We start from the raw sequence: 11,877 nt of genomic DNA, 5'->3' as shown, positions 1-11,877 counted from the left end.
TTTTGCAAGTCTGGGAGCGGTCTAGTGTTATGCCAAGGTATTTGGGGTTGAAGTTGTGTTTGACTCTTTGTTCACAGAAGCTCACATTCAGTTCCTGGTGGGCCAATTTATTGTTCTAGTGGAAAGCACACACCTCAGTCTTGGTTGGATTAGGGCAGAGTCGCCATTTTTTATAGTATGAATCTTCTGTGAGTACGTTCGCTCCTTCCCCGAGTGTTTTAGTTGGTACAACTAGTACCAAATCATCGGCGTAGCAAAATTTCCTGCTGACTGTATTTAGCAAGTCACTAATATACAAATTAAAAAGGGTTGGAGCCAACACAGATCCTTGAGGAAGGCCATTTTTTATTTTATACGATCTGCTGGTGTTGTGGCCGATGCTCACTTTGAAAGACCTGTTCGTCAGCATGTTGTTCATTAAGGTTGCCAGTTTTAAACTAGGTATGTGTCTCTTGAACTTAAGCATAAGACCCTGGAGCCACACAGTGTCGTATGCCGACGACAGATCAACAAAAGCTACACTTGACTTCATCCTGTTCTGGAATCCGCTTTCTATAGAAGATGTTAGGGCTAGAACTTGTTCGCAACAGCTGCGCTTGTTTCTGAAACCTTCCTGATATGGAGGGGTTATTCCATCCACGATGTCCTGAATTCTATTAAGTATTAGGCGTTCCAACAACTTAAAGCATACACTCAAGAGGGCGATGGGGCGGTAGGTAGTTGGATCTTCTGGTAGCTTTCCAGGTTTAAGTATTGCTAGCAAGTGAGCTGTTTTAAATTGTGGTGGGACTATTCCAGTATTTAAAATATTGGTGTAAAAGTTTCTTAGCCACGCTTTTCCATTAGGTCCGAGGTGTTTTATAAATTCTGGGAATATGCCGTCCAATCCCGCCGTTTTGCGTATTTTTAAGGTCTTTATCGCACCCTTGATTTCGTCTTCGCTAAATGGTGACGAAAGCGATGTATCCTCATTCAGAGTTTTATCAAGTTCTTGTAGTTCTTCTTTAGTTTCTGCTTCAGTTGTTGGATCAAGAGGGGTTTTCTCAGCACGCGCCTTTATGTGCGATGCCATCTCCGACGGTTTTATCTTAGGTTGCTGGTGGTGTGCTGAAGAGGAGTTACCAAGTTTCCTCAATAATGACTAGGCTTTTCTGCTGGAATGTGTAAAATTCAGCTGGGACGTGAGTTCCTGCCACTTGTGTTTGTCCACCGATTTCAGGGTTTCCTGTTTCTTGATATTTATCAGAAAGTTTGTTAATATTATTGTCCCAGCAAGGAATATACTGTTGTCTAACTCCGCGTGGTATATTCCTTTTGGCTGCAGCGATGACGACTCCAGTGGATAGTTTATAGTTTTTTTGTTTTGGGGTAATCCAGCGCAAATTTTGATCAACTTATTGAGCATATTTTGCCCCATTAGCTTTCTTAAAGTTCCATCGCGCTTTATTGATAGATTTTACTACTGGGATTTGGAGGCCTATGTTAACTATGGTGGGACGATGTTGGCTCTTTGGAAAGTGTTTCAGGACTCTTTTTCTATGGTATAGTGGGACTCTATTCTGATCATTGGACACAATGCAGACATGAAGATTGGTATCTGTTTGCCATCTGGCCGATTGGAATACCTTAGGGTCCTTGGCATCATATATCACGTACATGTCGTGTGGTTCAATCCACTCAGAGTTTCTCCGTTTTCGTCGACGTTGCCATACCCCCAGACAGTGTGACGGCTATTAAAATCCCCCACATACACGCAGGGGTTGGGCAGTACTGGTAAAGTTGGTGTTGGCCATTTACTTTGTGGGGGCTTATAAACGGCTGCTATGGTCATTCCATTAAGTTCAATAGCATTTATTTCTATGTCATTAATTTCTTGGCATATCACTTCTTTGTACCCAGCAATGTTGTTACCAAGATACAGAGCGGATCCATGGATGTGCGATGGCAGTGCTGCGACTATCCTGTAGCCTGGAATGGTGCATGCTGTTATGCGCTCCTGCACTTGATGAGTCTCTTGTAGTGCTATGATGTCGATTTTATGATCGTTAGCCAACTTGCTTATGTAGTCACATTTATCCCTTGTCAGGCCTTCTACATTGATTTGCAGAACATGAACGATGGGTCCAATATCTTTAGTCTATTGGCTCTCAGAAGAGCCTTTCTCGATGATAGCATTCTTCTTTTTCTTGTTTTGTCGCTGTGTGTGGTCGTGAGAGATCAATGATCTAGTTCGGCCGCCATTTGTGTAGACTTTCTGCCGCCCTGCTATCGCAGTCCGTTGCCCGGGGTGCACCATCTTGGAGGTTGTCTACACGTCGCACCCCGTTTCTCAGATTGTCTCCTATGTCGTTAATATACAGATCAGAAACAATAGAGGGCCTATAACACTTCGTCGGGGAACACCGGATATTACCTGTGTTTTACTCGATGACTTTCCGTCTATTACTACGAACTGTGACCTTTCTGACAGCAAATCACGAATCCAGCCGCACAACTGAGGCTGTTGTGACTTGGCAAGACAGCCAAGCCACTATGAGATAGCCGAAAGGCACGCGTTTAAGCTCACGCAGGCTGGCGTGAGGTCTGGAACAGTTAAAGGCGTTGAGTCTAGTAAAAAAAGGTACGTAGCTTCTGGAATACTTAACTTTAATCCATAATTGGTGAACATCGGTCTGACGGTACATGCATCACAAGATAAATAGCAAATGATAATGGCGCCTTGCTAGGTCGTAGCAAATGACGTAGCTGAAGGCTATGCTAACTATCGTCTCGGCAAATGAGAACGTAATTTGTCAGTGAACCATCACTAGCAAAGTCGGCTGTACAACTGGGGGGAGTGCTAGGAAGTCTCTCTAGACCTGCCGTGTGGCGGCGCTCGGTCTGCAATCACTGATAGTGGCGACACGCGGGTCCGACGTATACTACCGGACCGCGGCCGATTTAAAGGCTACCACCTAGCATGTGTGGTGTCTGGCGGTGACACCACAGAGGCGATACTCCGTAGGCACGCAGTTTGGTTAGAAGACGCCTGTGAGTAACGGAAGCTGTATCCGATGGCTCCTCACACAATGATGCCAGGAATAACACTGCCGCGCCTCTCGAAAGCAGGAGAATGACGTCTCTCTCAAGGTCGCCGCCATGCTCACTGACGATGAACATCCGGGATAGTGCAGAGCCACGGTTTATCGCTGAACACAGTGCGTCGCCTTTCATCAGCTGTACATGCTTCCCGTTCACGGCACCACTCCAAACACAGCCGTTTGTGTTGCGTTAGCGGCAGCCTATGCGTGGGACGGTCATTCGCTACTCCAGATGCTGCTAGTCTTTGACAGAAGGTACAGCAATGCACAAAGTCTTTCATGCGGCGCATTACTCGCTCTCGTATGATAGTCGCAGATATGAGGCGGTTAAGATGCTCTAGATGCGCAGTACGGCGGTCCTCTCTTGTGGCTGTCAGACGTGATCGACTGGAACCTTGACGACATTTAATCCTGCTCTCACATTCCCGCGCAGTTCATCGTCAGGCCCCTGTCACGCACGAATGCGGCACAAATCTGGATACTGCACGATTTGACAAGCCAGTCAAATGGAGATTCGCAATCAAACCCCTTTCGGACTCAGCCAGGTGCTGATAACGCTGCCTCACACTCGCGCACGGCATCTCCGTATCCTCCACTGCGCTCACTCAACATCTGACGCTGTCCACGTCACTTGTATCCCCTGCAACGAGTGGTAACATCACAAAACACGAAAAACAATAATGTACTCTGGTGACTGTCATACCTGCCACAGTGAATTGCAACTTTAATAATTCCCATACCTGCCAGTAGTGTGTATATGCACAAAGTTACATTGACATCAGACCATATCTTCTGGGTGCTTCACTTTTTTGTCAGGCGGTGTATGGTTTATTCGCTTTGTTACGCGTCAGTTAGCCTGAGTTTCTGTGAAAATACCGTCACAACAGTGAAAAATACTGTAATACGCAACTCTCGTAGACGCCTATCAACAGATGTAAAAGTACTGCCATGTGGTTGCCATCTCTGCGGAAACAGCGGAACATACTGTCATCGTGTCACTCTGCCGTTGCATTCAGTGTATCCATACACGAGATGTATGTCGCCCAACTGTTCATCAATAAACCTATCGAACTGTTGTGTGCCACTGTCAGTGTACAAAAAACACAGCCGGAAAGACAAACCCGAGAGTGAGAGCGATCAAAATAGGTTATAATTTCTGGTGTTAGCAGACGCCGCTTAGCCCCTTCTCTGTGCGCTTTCGCAGCGTGCAGCATACTCGTAAATTTAGAAACTCCGTTCTAGGCTCAATATATAGGGCATTGACGTCATAGACACACTCACGTCGTCGGTGGTTGTTGGTTTACACGTAGGGCCGGCCGCTGTGGCCGAGCGGTTCTAGGCGTTTCAGTTTGGAACCACGAGACCGCTACGGTCGCAGGCTCGAATCCTGCCTCGGGCATGGATGTGTGTGATGTCCTCACGTTAGTTAGGTTTCAGTAGTTCTAAGTTCTAGGGGACTGATGACCTCAGATATTAAGTCCCATAGTGCTCAGAGCCATTTGAACCTTAAGCTGTGTGTATGTGCCAGTCAGATGTATGGAATCATCACATTAGGATGGGTCAACTTGGAGACATGACAGAATGGCAGAAAGCAGCTGTTGCGTTTGGACCACACCGTGAATGAAGTTGCCCGCTTTGTTTGTTTATCCACGCAGACTGTCCAACGTTTAGTATCCGATGGCGATTCGGATTCCCAGCCTAGCCCAAGTATCAATAGGGAGTACATGTCAGAGACGCTCGGGCTCCATACTACAGCTGTAGCTTGCGTCCACGTGAGGCGCTGCCTTCTGACGAGAGTTCACCGTTAAATACCGCGGCCAGGCTCTGGTCAGGTAGTCTCTCGCATGTCTCTGAACGAGTTTGCGAGTATCAAAATATTTGATATATCTCCATATCTTTTGGTTCTGCCCTATTCTCATCGTACAACAAATGGAAATCACAAGTACACTCATGCTCATAAATTAAGGATAATTCTGATACATGGTGAAACAACGCTCTGGTGTGTAGGTGCGGGTTTAAATCACCTCGGGGTAAGACCATGAGGTGCATTTGACCTGCGGTCGTCGCACGGTGGCACTGGCAGCAGTCCACATACGTAGAGGTGTGTTGGTGCATGTCAGAGTACGGTGCAGCGAGTAAGTGTGCAGACGTTTTCAGACGTGCTAATGGTGACTTTGTGTTGAAAATGGCGCAAACAACACATATTGATGACGTTATGATGGATAGAATAGTAGGGCGACAGTAGGCTGGTCAAACACAGCAGGTCGTAGCACAGGCCCTCCGTGTGCCACAAAGTGTGATCTCACAATTATGGCAACGATTCCAGCAGACAGGAAACGTGTCCAGGCGCTACAGTCCTGGACGTCCACAGTGTACAACACCACAAGAAGACCGTTATCTCACCATCAGTGCCCGCAGACGGCCACAGAGTACTGCATGTAGCCTTCCTTGTTGGGGACTTTACCGCAGCCACTGGAACGGTTGTCTCCAGACACACAGTCTACAGGCGACTGAACAGACATGGTTTATTCGCTCGGAGACAAGCAAGGTGCATTTCACTGACCCCTGGTTACATGAGGGCCCGTAAAGCCTGGTGTCAAGAACACAGTACATGGTCATTGGACCAGTGGTCCCAGGTTATGTTCATGGACGAGTCCAGGTATAGTCTGAAAAGTGATTCTCGCCGGGTTTTCATCTGGCATGAAACAAGAACCAGGTACCAACCCCTTAATGTCCTTGAAAGGGACCTTTACGGAGGTCGTGGTTTGATGGTGTGTGGTGGGATTATGATTGGTGCACATTAACCCCTGCATGTCTTTCACAGAGGAACTGTAACAGGTCAGGTGTATTGGGACATCATTTTGCACCAGTATGTCCGCCTTTTCAAGGGTGCAGTGGGTCCCACCTTCCTCTTGATGGATGATAACGCACGGCCCCACCGATCTGCTATCGTGGAGGAGTGCCTCGAAACAGAAGATATCAAGCCTGCCTGTTCTCCAGACCTGAACACCATCGAGCACGTCTGGGATACTTTTGGTCGACGTATGGCTGCACGTCTTCAAACCCCGAGGACACTTCAGGAGCTCCGACAGGCACTGGTGCAAGAATGAGAGGCTATACCCCTGCAGCTGCTCAACCACCTGATCCAGAGTATGCCAACCCGTTGTGCGGCCTGTTTACGTGTGCATGGTGATCATATCCCATATCGATGTCGGGTTACATGCACAGGAAACAGTGGCGTTTTGTAGCACGTATGTTGTGGGATCGTTTTCCCAACTTATCACTAATACCGTGGACGTACAGATCTGTGTCATGCGTGTTCCCTACGTGCCTATGCTATTAGTGCCAGTTTTGTGTAATGCCACATTGTGTGACACCACATTCTGCAATTATCCTTAATTTATGAGCATGAGTCTAGAAGCGATGAAATTAATAAAATATACCCCCGGATCCGTAATGAATTGCAGGCCTCAGATTTCGATAAAATGTTTTGATATGAATGGTTTTCCGCGAAATTATCGTCAGATCGGGTAGTATTTAGGATAATAACGAAGTTGCTTTTCCTAATGATACCCTGAGGTTACCAAAGGCATGGGATAATATTGTGTCGGACCTCCTTTTGCCCGGAGTAGTGCACCAACTCGACGTGGCATGCGCTCAACAAAAAGCGTTGGAATTCCCCTGCGGCTCTATAGCCGCCGACCACTGGGAAAGAGTTGCCGGTGCAGCATTTTGTGCACGAACTGACCTCTGGATTATGTCCCATAAATGTTCGATAGGATTCATGTTGGGAGATGTGGGTGGGCAAATCATTCGTTCGAACTGTCCAGAGTGTTATTCAAACTAATCGCGAACAATTGTGGCCCAGTGGCATGGCTCATTGTCATCCACAACAGTCCACCGTTGTTTGGCTACAAATGGTCTCCAGGTAGCCGAACCTAACCATTTCCACTCAGTGATCAGTTCAGTTGGTCCAGACGACCTGTTTAATTCTATGCGAACACAACCCACACCATTACAGAGCCATCACCAGCTTGCACAGTGCTTTGATGACAAATTTGGTCCATGGCTTCGTGAGGTCTGCATCACACCCGAAGTCCACCATCAGCTCTTACCAGCCGAAATCGAGAATCGTCCGATCAGGCCACAGTTTAAAGTCGTCAAGGGCCCAATCGATGTGGTCACGAGACCAGGAGAGGCGAGGCAGACGATATAGTGTTGTTAGCAAATGACACTCGCGTCGGTATCCTGCTTCCATAGCCCATTAACAACGCATTTCACCGCACTAACGGATACGTTCGTCGTAGGTCCCACATTGATTTCTGTGGTTATTCCAATCAGTGTTGCTTGTCTGTTAGCACTGACAACTCTATGCAAGCGCCGCTGCTCTCGGTCGTTAAGTGAAGGCCGTTAGCCGCTACGTTGTCCGTGGCGAGAGTTAATGCTGTGGATCTCGGAATGTTGAATTCCCTAACGAGTTATGAAGTGGAATGTCCCATGCGTCTAGCTCCAACTACCATTTTTCCTTCAAAGGGTGTTAACTGCCGTCATGCGGCCATAATCACGTCGGAAACCTTTTCACTTGAATAACCTGAGTAAAAATGAGAGCTACACCAATACACTGCCCTTTTATACTTTGTGTACGCGCTAATACCGCCACTGTATATGTGCATTTCGCTATCCCATGACATCATATTAAAGAATGTGACTGAGGCATACTTGCCTTCTCACGTTGCTGGTGGTACTTCAATTTTTTATGCTCTGAAAGTTTTTATGATAAACATCACCCAAAGGAATACCATGGTTCTCTTTTAATATAAAAGTAAAAATAAAGGCCAAGACTGATGCACTAGAATTTATATGGTTTTCATTTTCGGTTACTGTTAGTTGCATAAGGTTATATAAGAGCTGTGATGATACAATCTAATTTTAATGACATTTGAAATGCGTCTTTATATTGCAAATAATTACACTGTATTTCTTGATTTCTCAAAAATATTGATGTCATTGATCTCATATCCTTTGGCCGTAACATCATGAGACTGTATTTGAACACAGAGCGCAAAAATTCGAACCTGTGCTGTTAGCCACCATACACCATGTGCGCGAACTGATGCAGTAACGTCAAAACTTTGACTTTCACTATTAAGTGTGGGCACCTAAGACGAAATAAGTGAGCATTTATTTTCGCCCTTCAGGAGAGTGTTGATGTAATTCCACACTCGCGCATGGATCATAAAGTTATTGCAGTATTTCCACACCAGAAACATACTTTGACCAATCCCTATGGGCCCCACATGTCGGTCTTGAGAACCTACACTGCCGGAAAAAACTAGTACAACTGGAAAGACGACGTCGATTTTGATTCGATGACGATATATGCCTCCTGGGGGATAGGAGATATACTGATAATGGTTTCAACGTTATCCGCCAACAAACAGCATAGTGACGTAGCTGCCGGAGCGCCACCTGTGTCTACCCTTTAATAGGGAATGCTCACAGCCATAATTTTCAGTGTGACGCAAACACGTGAAGCAAGACGGTAACCATGCCACAGAGACACACTTGTTTCCTACAACCAACTGAGCGAGTTTCAAATGGGTCAAACTGCGGCCTTCATAGGAGTGGCCGGAAGATTCTTTCGGAGAATTGCCAAAATGGACGTGCTGCGTCAGTTGTGCAATGGTGTTGGTATCAGTGGTTGCTTGAACATTCTCACACCAGTAGACACCCGCCAGGATCGTCGTATTGTAAGGACAACACCACAGCACAGCTAAGCGGACTTAAGAGCCGAGACTTGTTAACACGAATCAGTTATTAGCAGTGGAACTATGGGCGCGCAAACCTGCAGCCCATCTTCCACTCACGCGACAGTGTCGATGTGCACGGCTCGACTATTGCCATCAGAGGGTCGCTTGGAAGATGAAATGGCGAGCCGTGGTCTTCTGTGATGCAAGCAGATCCTACTATCTTGTAACTGATGGTCCTTTGCGCCTACGACACAGACCTGGAGAGCACTGTCTCGTAAAGTGCATTCGTCCAAGACACACTGGCCCCATCCAAGACATTACGGTCTGGGGTGCGATTAGCTACAACTTTCGGTCACCTTTGGTAATTCTGAATGGAACGCTAATCAGCGCTCGGTACCTGCTGTACGTTGTTAGACGCGTTCTTTTTCTGTTCTTGCAACATGAAAATGATGTGTTCTTTCAACAGGATAATGCTGGACCACACGCTGTGTTTGGCAGCAAGGAAAAGATAGAGGCTAGTCAGTACGGAAGAAGTCTCAAATGATTCACACAACTATATACCACTCTGCAGGCGCCAGGATCAGAAAGTTTGTTTATTTTATTGCTGTACTGACAATACAGAGGCAAGAGACATGGACGGACGTAACACTGGAAGTACCATTTGATTTCAGACATTCTATGCAGGATCCTAACTTCCAAACGTACGAGGACGAGGGAAACTTAGATTTACTAGTTTGATGTTTCATTACCTCCATCCTGGTCATTACGGTACAGTCCGCCCCGACAGATTACGGTACAGTCCGCCCCGATAGCTGAGTGGTCAGCGCGACGGATTGCCGTCCTACGGGCGCGGGTTTGATTCCCGGCTGGGTCGGAGATTTTCTCCGCTCAGGGACTGCGTGTTGTGTTGTCTTCATCATCATTTCATCCCCATCCGACGCGCAGGTCGCCCAATGTGGCGTCGAATGTAATAAGACCTGCACCAAGGCGGCAGGGCCTACCCTGCAAGGCATCTCCCGGCCAATGACGCCAAATGCTCATTTCCATTTCCATTACGGTACAAACTTGTTTTTCTCTGTGATCGTTTGGAAGGAATGGCAGTGGAAAATATGTGCAGAATAGCCGCAGCGTGATGCTTTTACCAAGACTTTCGTGACACGTTTCTGCAGAGCTACTGGTTTAGAGAGATGCAAGAATGAATAAAGCATGACACGATGGTTCAGAAGATTATGTAGGACTTGGATTTAAGAGCCCAGTAAAGTTCATAGAATTCATGATCAACAAAAATCAGCTTCTGGGTGTGACATGCGAGCCAGGGAAGATAATCAGGCTCGGCTGCATGATACTCCCACCCCATTACCAACTAGTCTTAGCAGGGAGATTGAACGTAGCCATAAATTCTTTCAATTACGCCCTGCATGAAGTGGAATTTGCATTTAATGTGCAGCACAGTGACGAAGAGGGGTGTGGTTATGAAAGGCACGTTAGCAGACTGTCATGTCAGCAGAGGCACATTCAGGAAATGGATATCGCCAGTTGAATACATCGGGAGGACAAGGCTACAGGAACAGTCAGAGGGCAAATAATGAAGACTGGAATGGTAGAAGAAGAAATAATGACGGATATCGCAATGGAGTTTGGAACAACCAGGGAAATTATAACAGTGGACCACAAAACAGCGGATGGCCCAATCTGGGAAATAACGTGGAGAACGTCTTGAAGCCAACAACAGATGTGATGTGGTGGACCAAACAGGGTAGAGATCGTGGGAAACCGAGGCCTGAATGCACAACCACATCAGCGCGACTACACACATCTTAGAAACTGACATTTGGATAGCGATGTAGAGGCAAATATAACACCTGTATCATCAGTTGGATCCCACTTCAACAACATAACTGAGCGAGGTGGCGCAGTGGTTAGCACACTGGACTCGCATTCGGGGCCACGATGGATCAAACCCGCGTCCAGCCACCCAGGTCTAGGTTTTCCGTAATGTCTCTAAATCACTCTAGGCAAATGCAGGGTTGGTTCCTTTGAAAGGGAACAGCCCATTTCCTTCGCCATCCTTGGCACAATCCGAGCTTTTGCTCCTTCTGTAATGACGTCAATGTCGGTTGGATGTTAAACCCAATACTCCTTTTTTCGACAACGTAATGTGGTACAGTGGCATTTAGGAAGTCTGACTTGACAAGAAGGAATCAATACGACAAAGTAAATAAATCCAATTGGCGACTTGGAATTATACGGGATAAACCGCGCGACTGCTACGGTCGCAGGTTCGAATCCTGCCTCGGGCATGGATGTGTGTGATGTCCTTAGGTTAGTTAGGTTTAAGTAGTTCTAAGTTCTAGGGGACTGATGACCACAGTAGTTAAGTCCCATAGTGCTCAGAGCCATTTGAACCATTTTTATACGGGATTTTGAATAGTACATGCCAAATTTCGACAATTGCAGAAACTATGTTTAACAGATGTAAAGCAAATAATAGAAGGGAAAAGCTATCGCTGAGAAAAATTAGAATTAAGGGTGCTATCATTGGAAAAAATCACGGAAGTGCATAGACAAGTAAGACTTGGATTAATGTGTCGAGGACACAAGTTGATAATAAATTTTCTGCTGGTTCTGAAATTGGTAACTGATCTCATAATAGGACTGACCCTCCTGAGTGATTACAGTGTACTTCTTGATCTGAGGCTAGGTGAAGTTACCGTGCAGAAAGGACAAAACATGGAACTGCGATTTAAAGATGAGGCAACTCGGCACAGATTCTGGGAAGCTGATTGTGACCATATGTGGCCCGTCGAAGTAGGCACATCGAGATTATTTATGGTGAGAAGGAAGAGGATGAGAATGTGAGGACTGAGGTAGAAGTAATGAGAAGAGAAACTGATCTTGCCATCCACGAATAATTGTGCATTGTCCTACAAGCAAACAGCGATGTATTTCTGTCGAAAACAGGAGCAATTGACAACTTCTTATATAAATTCAGAATTAAAGAACGCCACATATTCTTTGTACCTCTCTATGCTATCCTGCGAGCCTAC

This window comes from Schistocerca americana, chromosome X, assembly GCF_021461395.2.
Source record: "Schistocerca americana isolate TAMUIC-IGC-003095 chromosome X, iqSchAmer2.1, whole genome shotgun sequence".
NCBI classification, from domain to species: domain Eukaryota; kingdom Metazoa; phylum Arthropoda; class Insecta; order Orthoptera; family Acrididae; genus Schistocerca; species Schistocerca americana.
Note: the sequence above shows the minus strand (reverse complement) of the source record.